The sequence below is a fragment of the Mauremys mutica genome, chromosome 3, assembly GCF_020497125.1.
Source record: "Mauremys mutica isolate MM-2020 ecotype Southern chromosome 3, ASM2049712v1, whole genome shotgun sequence".
NCBI classification, from domain to species: Eukaryota; Metazoa; Chordata; order Testudines; family Geoemydidae; genus Mauremys; species Mauremys mutica.
The window spans coordinates 55,890,732-55,903,566 of NC_059074.1; the positions used below are offsets into that span (position 1 = coordinate 55,890,732).

General features: G+C 42.4%; 1 protein-coding gene across 2 annotated transcripts in view; it reads right to left on the reverse strand.

Annotated features, from left to right (window-relative positions):
• The window catches only part of LMBRD1 (LMBR1 domain containing 1), a 220,264-nt gene that overhangs the window by 9,928 nt on the left and 197,501 nt on the right, over positions 1-12,835 (reverse strand). The gene's annotated exons all lie outside the window — the stretch shown is intronic.

Below are 12,835 nucleotides of genomic sequence, written 5' to 3' on the forward strand. Positions count from 1 at the left end.
TTTATTCATGTATATAAGAAGGCTGTAGATACTGGCTCAATGCTGTGAGAGAAAGACTATACAAGTAGTCTATCTAAATTAGTTTGACGCAAGGGAAAATAATTACTGCATTAATCTGAATTAAAATAACTTGTTACCCAGAATGGAAACTGTCATGAGTATTACTCACAACATTCAGACCTTCTGGACTAGATGCAGACACGGAAAGGCACCCATGCAGAGATAGTTAAAGGAAATACTACCTCTTAAAGGAAAGAAGAGTATACTGCTTTATCAGCATTATCTAGTTAAACCAATGAAGGTTCAGGGATACAAGATGAGACAGAGGCTTTACAGAAAAAGGATGATTGAAGCCCTAGAAAAGGATAGCTACAGTTTCTAATAGCAACAATTACCAGAAAAGCCAAATGTATTTTATTCCTAGTCCACTGATGGAAATTTTTCATTCTGGCATGGCAGCAGTCTTTGGGTTCAATTTACCAATGTTCTTACCCAAGGTCTTCTTCAGAGAAGTGAATTAGCCTGTTACTTAAGGAAGATAAATTACTAAAATGGACAAGAAACTATTTCACCTTCAAAGGAAACTAATGTAACAAGGACTCTAAGTTGAAAAGGAGGAAAATTTTCCCACTTAGCAATAATAATAACTTTTCCAGAAATACCAGGTTCTTGTGTCTTTTTCACAAGACAAAGTTTCCTCTGTTGGGGTGGGGAGATGGCGAGGAGGAGAGAAGTTAGCCGGCCATGGTATTTAAAACTTTTTTTTATCCTTTCTTTTCTCTGACAGTAGCAGCTGAAGTGCTCGTCATCTAGCCAACTGTTCCCCTGGCCATTAATTTTACAACAGCTCTTTGAAAAAGGTAAAACACCACGTAAGTGCTCACTATGTTTATTATTTTTGATGGCATTGAATCAACTACCTGAAAATGCTTATGAAAACAGCAGTTCCCACAAATCCATTTTCATAACATGCTGGAAGTCCACAACTATGGAGAAGATGGGCCTCCAACATCACAGCAAGCAGCATTGTTGTTAGGTCATTAGACAGGTCTAAAACTATTACTGTTGCAAGATGTTTTGGTTGCATGGCTAGCCAGTATATGAATGCCACCTCCAGCTTACTCAGGCCACTCTAAAAAGCTAATTATTCATAATAAAAATAGTTATTTACAGATAAACATATAAAGTAATATTGATCCATTTAACAGTTTATGTAAAAGGTATTGTATTTTAATCATTGGTGAAATGGAGAGTGCTGATTCATGCTTTGCTGTTTTTAATTATCAAACATTAAACCTGAAGTTGCCTAGCAACTAATGATAAATTTGCCAAACAATTGACTAGTTCTTAATTTTCAAAGGGCACCTAATGTCACGTCTGTGATTTAAGATGCATGAATATTGCCAGATAAATTTCATCCCCACATAGCACATCACATTTACTACTGTAATTAACCAAAGTGTCAGACTAATTTAACCATAATGATGTCAAAACAGGACTACTTAAAAAATAATTGGAAAACTACTCAAATACCACATTACAGTCTTGCAAAAACAGTCTTTTAAAAAAAGCATATGTTTCATCATGCATTGTAAAGATTCAGTTTACTCTAGAAAGATAAACATCAGCTTATTACAAAAATATATTCCACCTCCCTTTATGTACGTTTTAAAATGCACAAATAATCTTCCAAAGCATAAAGAAGAAAGGGAAAGTTGTTTGTGTCTCTAGAAAATGAGTAAAAAGGAAGTATGAGTTTAACACAATTTAAAACTGTAGAGGTTCAAACCTGTACTTCTTTCTTAGAGAAAATTTGCACTGTAGTCAATAGATACCATTATGCCAAAAAAAGAAGGATTTGTTGATTTTTTTCAGAAAAATATACAAGCTTGGTAATGATCAGGAAATTGAACTCAAAGAAGACTGATTTAAAGTGACCCCTGGTCATTCAGGAGAACAGTATGCTCCAAAGGGAGGAAAACAAAAAGGTAAACAATTCTAGGGGAGGTGGAGTACTTATGCTGACTGGAAAACTCTGTAATGTCTTCACTGAAGTGCTGCAGCATTTTAAATGTAGACAAGTCCTTAGATAATGAAATAGAAACCTTATTCTCATTTACACCAAGCCCTGTTCTACACTACAAACTTATGTTGGTATAACTACAATGCTCAGGAGCGTGCTTAGACAGATAGGTGTTTAGACAGCTTACAGTCCTTTTTCCTTTGTAGAGAGGTGAAGTGAGTAATGTAGATCTCCTGTCTTATTTTAGTGAAGTCCATTTGTATGGAAGTTTGGTTATTAATGAGAGTCTCCAGGTTGGAGAGCTCTTTTTTGATGTTTTCCTGTTTGGTGTATAGGATGCTGATCAGGTGGTTCCTCAGTTTCTTTGATAGAGTATGGCATAATCTCTCACTGTGGTCTGTGTAGTATGTAGATAGCAGTGGATTTTTTACCTTTAGTCCATTTGGTATGATGTCCATCCATTTGCATTTGGAAAGGAAGATGATATCTGTCTGTATTTGTGCTTGTTTCTTCATGAGGTTGATGGATTTCCACTCCATACGGCTAAATGCAGTGCCTTGCATGGTGTCAAGTATCAGAGGGGTAGCCATGTTAGTCTGGACTCTTATGGCATCACTGAGGAATACACTAAGAAACTGCACCATCTACTCAGGATACTCCCTACACTAACACCGGAATAAATCAACATACCCTTAGAGCCCTGACCAGAGTTATTCTATCTACTACCCAAGATCCACAAACCCGGAAATCCTGGATGCCCCATCATCTCAGGCATTGGAACTCTCACTGAAGGACTGTCTGGATATGTGGACTCTTTACTCAGACCCTATGCCACCAGCACTCCCAGCTATCTCCGTGACACCACTGATTTCCTGAGGAAACTACAATGCATTGGTGACCTTCCAGAAAACACCATCCTAGCCACCATGGATGTAGAGGCTCTCTACACAAACATCCCACACACTGATGGAATACAAGCTGTCAGGAACAGTATCCCTGATGATGCCACAGCACAACTGGTTGCTGAGCTCTGTGCCTTTATCCTCACACACAACTATTTTAAATGTGATGACAATATATATCTCCAGATCAGTGGCACCGCTATGGGCACCCGCATGGCCCCACAATATGCCAATATTTTTATGGCCGACCTGGAACAACGCTTCCTCAGCTCCCGTCCACTCACGCCCCTTCTCTACCTACGCTACATTGATGACATCTTCATCATCTGGACTCATGGGAAGGAGACTCTGGAAAAATTCCACCACGATTTCAACAGCTTCCACCCCACCATCAACCTCAGCCTGGACCAATTTACATGGGAGGTCCACTTCCTGGACACCACGGTGCAAATAAGTGATGGTCACAGGCGTTGGGTGGCAGGCCAGTCCTCGCCCACAGACAACCTGCCAACCTGAAGCATATTCTCACCAGTAACTGCACACCGCACCATAGTAACTCTAGCTCAGGAACCAATCCATGCAACAAACCTCGATGCCAACTCTGTCCACATATCTACACCAGCGACACCATCACAGGACCTAACCAGATCAGCCACACCATCACCGGTTCATTCACCTGCACGTCCACCAATGTAATATACGCCATGATATGCCAGCAATACCCCTTTACTATGTACATCGGCCAAACTGGACAGTCTCTAAGGAAAAGGATAAATGGACACAAATCAGATATTAGGAATGGCAATATACAAAAACCTGTAGGAGAACACTTCAACCTCCCTGGCCACACAATAGCAGATCTTAAGGTGGCCATCCTGCAGCAAAAAAACTTCAGGACCAGACTTCAAAGAGAAACTGCTGAGCTTCAGTTCATCTGCAAATTTGACACCATCAGCTCAGGATTAAACAAAGACTGTGAATGGCTTGCCAACTACAGAACCAGTTTCTCCTCCCTTGGTTTTCACACCTCTACTGCTAGAACAGGGCCTCATCCTCCCTGATTGAACTAACCTCGTTATCTCTAGCCTGCTTCTTGCTTGCATATATATACCTGCCCCTGGAAATTTCCACTACTTGCATCCGACGAAGTGGGTATTCACCCACGAAAGCTCATGCTGCAAAACGTCTGTTAGTCTATAAGGCGCCACAGGATTCTTTGCTGCATTAACAAGCTACCAAGCCCTGAAGAGAACATTGCTTTTTACCAATGACAAGAATATGATTCTGATTTGTGGTCAGCTTTGGGCTTCAGCCTCATCTAGAAATTAGTTTTCTTGGGCTGGGGAATGAGCAGCATTTGCAGGCACACTTAAGACACTCACAAAGGAAAACAGATATACATACAAGAACCTAACAGAGGCGGTATGGACTCTAGGCTACTGTAGACATATTAATGGGTGCCAAGACATATTAATGGGAGCCAGGGAAAAAAGGGAAAGGAGCTGAGACACATGTACCGGCATTAAGACCAACAATATTAAATATGGTTCAATACCCATGACCAAAATTTGTAGTCAGAATTTCACACTATAGTCTCTATGGGCCCAACCACCAGCCCCGTCATGCCAGTGGACACTTCTCATGCTACTGTGGAGGACCCCCAGAGAGAGGCGAACGAGAAAGATGAGTTTTGACATGAGTGGGATGGAAACAATGAAGCAGAGTTCAGCAAGGTGCCTGAAAATCAAGAAGTGCTCATGACCACATCTGACACAGACCTGCTCCTGAAACACTATCACAAATGCTGGTGCCTATAACATCTTGCAAGACGGGCACCCCATGTAAGTGTATAAATTGTGATTTCTGTCCAGTTCCTATTTACTTGAATTTAAAATAATATTAGCTCTTAATCGTCTGTAGTCTCTCTAGCTGCCACCATGTACATTTGAACTAGGTGGAAAAAGCCAAGGGTGAGGGCAGAATGCCTTCCCTTAATAATATTCCCCTAGCATAGGTACAAATTCCATTCACTGTTTCACTCCCCTTTCCAGTAGGAGTTTTCCTGTTTTCCACTGTCTCCCAATCATCTACCATTGCCCTAGTTTGGGTCAGGAGGTACCCACCAAATCCAATTTTAAGCAGGAGCTTTTAAATTGCTCAGCCTGCCTCCTGCCAACACTGCTTCTACGTAAAATGGCAGAAAAGCAGGGGAAAACAATAAGGAAATATTGTGAAAGGAAGATTTTTACTATCATTACTACTAGAATAGAAGACAGAGAGCAGGATAAGAGCGCTTCCATCTTACTGCTGACAATACACCAAAGCCCATCCATTATTTTTAAAGCATGCAACAAAATCCATTAAAGAAATATAGCAAAGCTTGTGTGAATTAAATCTGTGGACAAATACACACATGGCAGCGCCCTCAATGTGAGACTAAAAATAGCCATGGAGATGTTTGGGCTCAGGCTGGAATCTGGCGAGTGTGGAGGGACTCTGAGTCCACGCTCCAGCTTCAGTCTGAACATCTACACTGCTATTTTTAGCCACACAGCAGGAGCTCAAGTCAGTTGACCAGGGCTCTCTGACTCTCTGCCATGAATTTTTTTTTTAAATGTGTAGACATACCCAATAGCATCATAATGCAGCATCCACAGTACAGATGATATGACAAAAAAAATCAGTCAATGTCACAACCATAACAGAAGAGTAGATTACATGATAGGTGCACATAATACATGTTTATGGCAGTTACACGAAACATGATGGAATGCAGGTCGATATGACATAGCGACTGTAACAGTGGAATGGTACCCAAAGCAACAATTGTGGGATTTGTTTATTTTAAATGGAGGTTTCTGTTTTGATAAAACACTTTCAATCTTCTTGCAATTCGTCCCAGAACCAACCTATGGGGCAAATTCTGCTTACACTGAAATCAGTGGGAGTTTTGCCACTGACTTCAGTGGGAGTTGGATTTGTTCCTAAGACAAATAATGCTGTCCTTACGCAGTCCCCAATCTAAGGTCAAATAGGAAGAATGCAGAGTCATGTAAGGAAAGGGCAGGAGCAAAGGGAAAGATTGGGCTCTGCTAAAAATCTCAGCAGACGCCTATTATGCATACAAAGAACTGACTCAATAACTCCTACCTATTTTCCCTAAATCAAGTAAAAACACTAGTCCTTGATAATGCTAAACAACTACTATCCTTACTAGCCACTAATAAAGTCTATGTCCATAGCTTTCAAGTTTCAAATATAATCTGTTTTTGCTGTAGTCATGAACCAAAGTAGTATGCTTGGGGAAGCATGGGGATTGTTTTTTACAATGGGGAAAGTATCAAACTGATGGCCGTAGCAAGCATTATAGTTATGGTTGTACCAGCTTTCACAATTCTACTTCTGTTTTAGTCACAGTTTTCTAAACTTTCACCTAACTGAAATTTTCCATTCTTGATTTGTCAGGTTCTCTCCCCTCCATTTTTAAGTTTAAACAAAACTGGTCCAATATGTGGGTAGGAACAGAACGAACAAATACATTTATCTCATTACAAAAAGTGATTTTTAAAAAATCAGCTCTAACGCCAAAACTTCTCGGAGTAGAAAGTTGAAGGTCAGTATAAAAATAGTTAGTGGAGTTAAGTACTTTTAAGTGTTCCGGAGAAAATTTGTTGCGAGCTCACCAATATATGACCCTTTGAAATTAATACTGTGCATATACAATAGATTTTGATTAGAGTTGTCATGCTAAGTTGAAGTGGGCAGTTAAGGAAGGCATGCAAATAGTTTTCGATTTCTGGCTCATAAGCCTCAACAGTTTCCCTAAAACAGTGGCTCTCAAACTTTTTTTTTACTGGTGATCCCTTTCACAAAGCCTCGGAGTGCGACCCCCCCTTACAAATTAAAAACACTTTTAAATATATTTAACACTATTATAAATTCTGGAGGCAAAGAGGGGTTTGAGGTGGAGGTTGACAGCTTGTGACCCCCCCATGTAATAACCTTGCGACCTCCTGAGGAGTCCCGACCCCCAGTTTGAGAAGCCCTGCCCTAAATTCTATCTTCCCCAAACCACCTGTCAATCACAAAAGTCTCCATAGTTGCTGATACACTGTCAGTGAAATAGGTGCCTATCATGCGAAGCTCTGCTGAAGTAAGATCTTTGATTTGGCAGGTTTAAAAGGCCTGGAAGACAGACTCTCAGCAGCTTTTAATAGAAGAAAGACTATCCTACCAGTGGATCTTATAATGTGAATGAGACTGGGTATTCTGGTGGTATCTAGCCAAATGAATCCACATTGTGTACCTGAAATGGGGATGGTATGAAATTTCTCTTTGGAAAAACAAGAAATTCCATTTTAAAAAAGTATGTTAACAAAAAAACTGCCTGGTAGAAGAGTCAAGTCAGAAAAGACAAAATTAAGTTTGCACAAACCAACTTACCTTTGCTTTGTGTGTGCCCTCACTACAGTACAGTTTGATTACATTCCATTCCTCAAATAATTTTCTCATCAACTTTACACATGTATCAGGATGAGGTACTGTGTATTGCACTCAAAGTCTATGAAAGTTGTACGTATAGTTAATAGTAACACTAACATAATATGAAGTATAAGAGTAAGACGGAATATTTGTTGGCATTTATCCATATATGCTATTTGATTGTTACAACTAGACAACTGCTGATCAAACTGTGAGGCTGGTCAACCTTGCTTCAATAAGAAGAAAAGTGCTTTGTATAAATAAGGATAAATTTTCACTGTGCTTAAGGGAGGATTACTATATTGAAGTTTTAGATAAAAGAAGTCCAAGTCTACCCCCCCAAAAAAATGCAATTGCACTGAAGTCATGGAGTTGCACACTCACAACTTGTTTAAAGAAGGATTTTCACAACTGGAACAAATTCTAGTGCCAGTTGACTGATGCATTCTTCAGTACGCATTTAGGCAGATATTTGTGTTTTCTTATGGAAGTGCTTATCACTGCTCCACACAGTTGTTGGACCATATTGGGGAATTTCTGCATTACAACCATAAAGTGTTGTGTATAAAAAGTTTGAGGCCAAGAGAGACAAGGGGTAAGATTGAATTCCCCACAGCTTAGGCCTCTTGCTTTTTCAGTTGTGTCTCTCCCTCTCTGTGAGGGACATGCAAGGCCAAACTGCTAACTGTGTTATGATAAGGCTTTGCAAAAACAACTGTAATTGTTCTTCAAAACAGAACACAGCTAAGTAGCTTTTAACTTGTTAGCTATGTACAGATCTGTCGCATCTTACGCTGGGGTTATGTTCCGCAGTCAGCACGTAAAGTGAAAACTGAGTATAGTCAAAATTACATTGAGTGTAATGTCGGGCGGAATCGCCTGCACTATAGGTACAGTATTGAAATTGTTATTTTTCTCTTTGTTCTTGCCGACCGCGTAAAGCTGAAATCGCGCATGTTAAATGCGCGCAAGATGCAACAGACCTGTATGTTAAAGTTTAAATAGATCTGCAACATCCTGAGAGTGGTTAGAAGTTAAAAGAGATAGTGAAGTAAGTGATAAATGTATGTTAAAACAGAGGATGTATGTGGATGGATGCTTGATTTAGATAAAGGATGAATGGTCATGGAAGTGCCAGCCTAAGAGTTATAACTGTGATCTCCCATGGTTGAAGAATGCGTAGCACGGAGATAACCGGATGACCCCCGGAGGGCAAATCGGAATCCACCCAAGTGCCACCCCTCCCCCCCACTCCATGGAGCAGGGTCGCCCAGAGGATTCCGGGGGCCCGGGGTCTTCGGCGGCGGGGGGCCCTTCCGTTCCTGGACCCGCCGCCGAAGTGCCCTGAAGACCCGCGGCGGGGCCCCCCCGCCGCCGAATTACCGCCGAAGTGGGACCCGCCGCCGAAGCGCAGCCCGGTCTTCGGCGGTAATTCGGCGGAGGGGGGCCCCCGCCGCGGGTCTTCGGGGCACTTCGGCGGCGGGTCCCGGAACGGAAGGGCCCCCCGCCGCCGAATTACCGCTGAAGACCGGGCTGCACGTCGGCAGCGGGTCCTGCTCCGTCTTCGGCGGTAATTCGCCAGCGGGGGGTCCTTCCGCCCCGGAGCGGAAGGACCCCCCGCCGGCGAAGACCCAGAGCGGCAGAAGCTCCTGCGCCCGGCCCCGCACAAGAGTTTGCCGGGCACCCCGGAGCGAGTGAGGGACCCCGCTCCAGGGGCCCCGAAAAACTCTGGTGGGGGCCCTCGTGGGGCTCGGGGCAAATTGCCCCTCTTGCCCCGCCCCCCTCTGGGCGGCCCTGCCATGGAGGGCTGAAGACTCGAAGAACAAGATAACACTCAGCCATCAGAGATGTGCCACCTGCCGATTGATAATCACTTCAGCATGATGAAGCGATTCCCATAGACCTGTATAAGGACAAAATCCTATAAGAACAGAACCAAAAACTCAGGGACTTTGAGTCTGGTTTTGCAACCACTTCCAGGAGCTTCGGATGCGCATCTGACAAGGCCTCGGCTCCACCCTCGTGTGCAGGCTACTTGGCCAGTACTCTGCCATGAGCAACCTCTAGGCTGGTAACTATAACAACTCTGCAGAACTTGTATGAATGAGTGTGTGAATGAATAAGGAATGGTAGTGAAATAATACTGATTTGCATATCCTGATTTCTCGCTCTCTCTCTGTATTTACAATAAACCTGGTGTTTTGCCTCATCTCTCTTATAAGATCCTGTTGGTATTATTTTATTAGTGTAGCACAGTTAAGGCCTAGCTGAGTTTTGCAGTTCATCCTATTATTCTCCTTTTGTAAAACTGCTAGTAATTCACACATTTAAGCTAAAAGAGCTGTACATATGATTTATTGAGGAAGTTGCTGGCTGACACTTGGAAGGGCCAGTTATGCCACAATGGCCTTTTAAGGAGTCAGAAAAGAGAAGACAACTGCTAATGTAAAAAGGAAAGGGCAGAAAGAAGGCTGCCCTCTTTCTCCAGCATTGTGCCACCAAACAACTGCCAAGATCTATTGAGCTCAGAGCAAATGATGTCCAAGGGAAAGGGGAAATGGAAGGGGAAATGGAAAACCATGAAGACCCTGGCTGATGGTGGTGTCTGGGGAAAAAAGGCTATGCAACACATACAACATGAAAGCACCAACAGCAGACACTGTGTCCTTTGCAGACAAAGACAAGAAGGAGTTACTGAGTCAGATTAGTGATAAAGCCCAAGTTTTAGATTGCATCCGTATTCTGACATAATGGCAAGGGGAATAAGTGATCAACAAGGTGCACACCATACAATTTGATGACAGGAGCTTTTGGTTACTTCAAAAGTGGGAAGGATTTAAACTGACGAGCATAATCTTTTACAATTGTCATGATCAACCTCCTGAGCCATCCAGTCCCCCAACTACACCTTTATTCTTTATTTCAGGTAATCTTTAAAACTGACAACTTAGTTGATCTTTTATACACTGCAGTACAGCTAAACATTCACAAATATATACAGTAATGGACACCAACAGCACATTCATAAAAACCTTGATGAACAGCCATATATGTGATAATCTTGTACCAAAGGCCCACAGTCTTCATTGCCTATTATCCAGAATGTCTAATCACAAACCTGGAAACTGGTTCTAAAACCAAGATTTTTTGTTCTTTTTTGTTTAACAATGATGAACTGTGTTACATTACACTAAAATTTTTTTTGAAACAAATATATCTTTGATCACTATAAATATTTAAATTTGGAAACGAAAATGTGTTTCGAGAATGCAATGTTGTACTGTTTAAAGTAGTTTGCAGGACTTCAATCTTAATTCTTAAAATCTCTAAATGACTTCACTTTTTTTCTGTCATCAGAGACTATGATGAATGCCTGCTTTCCCTGGAAACATTATGCTTTCTAAAGGTAATCATGTCTGTTTTTAAAATTATCTTTATTAAGTCTCTTCACCCCCTCTTTTTTAAAAGTATAAAGGGAAATATTCCTACAAAACTCAATGCCTCCCAATGCAGTCCAGCATGAATAATGAGTCCCTGATGTACTAGCATAATGAGGCTTTACTGCAGATCTGTAAGCATCTGTTTGCCAACACATTACTATCCTAGGCTTGTAACTTGGAACATTCCAATCACTCATTCCACCTTCCACCTTATTTAGCAGAAGCAAACAAACCCTTAAAGGAACAATTTTATTCGGCTGAAATGTTATGAAAGTTAATTACTAGTAACAAGAGAAGCAAGGGTATGCTTTCTTAGGGCAGGTCCATACTCACCGCGCGGGTCGACGCAGTGAGTTCGACTTCTCCGAGTTCGAACTATCGCGTCTAATCAAGACGCGATAGTTCGAACTCCCCGCGCGCTCCGGTCGACTCCGGAACTCCACCACCGCGAACGGCGGTGGCGGAGTCGACCTTGGAGCCGCGGAGTTCGACCCCGCCGCGTCTGGACGGGTAAGTAAGTTGAACTAGGGTACTTCGAGTTCAGCTACGCTATTCGCGTAGCTGAACTTGCGTACCCTAGTTCGACCCCAGCCCTTAGTGTAGACCAGGCCTTAGAGGACAGCAAAAAGGTGGAAAATAGGAAGCAAGGAAAACAACAACAATATTAATTTTGCAATACCTACACATCTCCACTCCATAGCAGATACATATTTGTAAAAAAATAAAAATGCCCGGTGCTGATTTTCTTTCCGTCCATGCTGTGTGTGCACTAAAGTTCTGATTCCTTCTTAGCGCGACATCAGAAAAGTGGCAATTACTCACAACAGAAATTTCACATATGAGCACTCATTCTGCATTTTGTGACCTTTAGGACCTCAGTATATTTTCCTGTGCTATCTAGGGAGTCAAGAGATGGTAGACACAGTGCTACTGTCTAACTTTTATACTTCTCAAGCCTTCTAGAAACCAGACCTAGGATTTTTTTGTATTTATTTAGATGTGTGTGTAAGTACTCTCCCACTTTTACAACAGTAAAAAGACAGTAAGTGGAATTAATGCCTACACTGAGCCATGGGTAAAAAGTGGAGCACAGAACTTTTTCCTTGGGTACGTCTACACTACGGGATTATTCCGAATTTACATAAACCGGTTTAGCAAAACAGATTGTATAAAATCGAGTGCACGCGGCCACACTAAACACATTAAATCGGTGGTGTGCGTCCATGGTCCGAGGCTAGCGTCGATTTCTGGAGCGTTGCACAGTGGGTAGCTATTCCGTAGCTATCCCATAGTTGCCGCAGCCTCCCCCGCCCCTTGGAATTTCCGGGTTGAGATCCCAGTTCCTGATGGGGCAAAAATCATTGTCGCGGGTGGTTCTGGGTAAATGTTGTCAGTCACTCCTTCCTCTGGGAAAGCAACGGCAGACAAGCATTTCACGCCTTTTTTCCCTGGATTGCCCTGGCAGATGCCATAGCATGGCAATCATGGAGCCTGTTTTGCCTTTTGTGACTGTCACCGTATGTGTACTAGATGCCGCTGACAGAGGCGATTCAGCAGCGCTACACAGCAGCATGCTTTTGCATGACAGCAGAGATGGTTACCAGCCACACTGCACCATCTACCATACCATAAATCGGTAATAAGATGATCATGGCTACCAGTCCTTTTGCACTGCACTATTTGCTGCTGTCATAAGTGCCCCTGGCTGAGATCAGCCAGGGGCACAAAAGCCAAAATTGGGAATGACTCCCTGAGTCAATCCCTCCTTTTTGGTATCTAAAAATAGAATCAGTCCTGCCTAGAATATGGGCAAGTGTACTAGAGAACCACTGTATCATAGAACCAGAGAGCACAGCTGCTCTGTGTCAGATCCTGCAGAAATTATCAGCTGTATGCTATTCACAGGGGGTTGCTCCTGCAACAACCCCACCTGTTGATTCCGTTCTTCCCCCAGCCTTCCTGGGCTACCGTAGAATTGTCCCCCCACT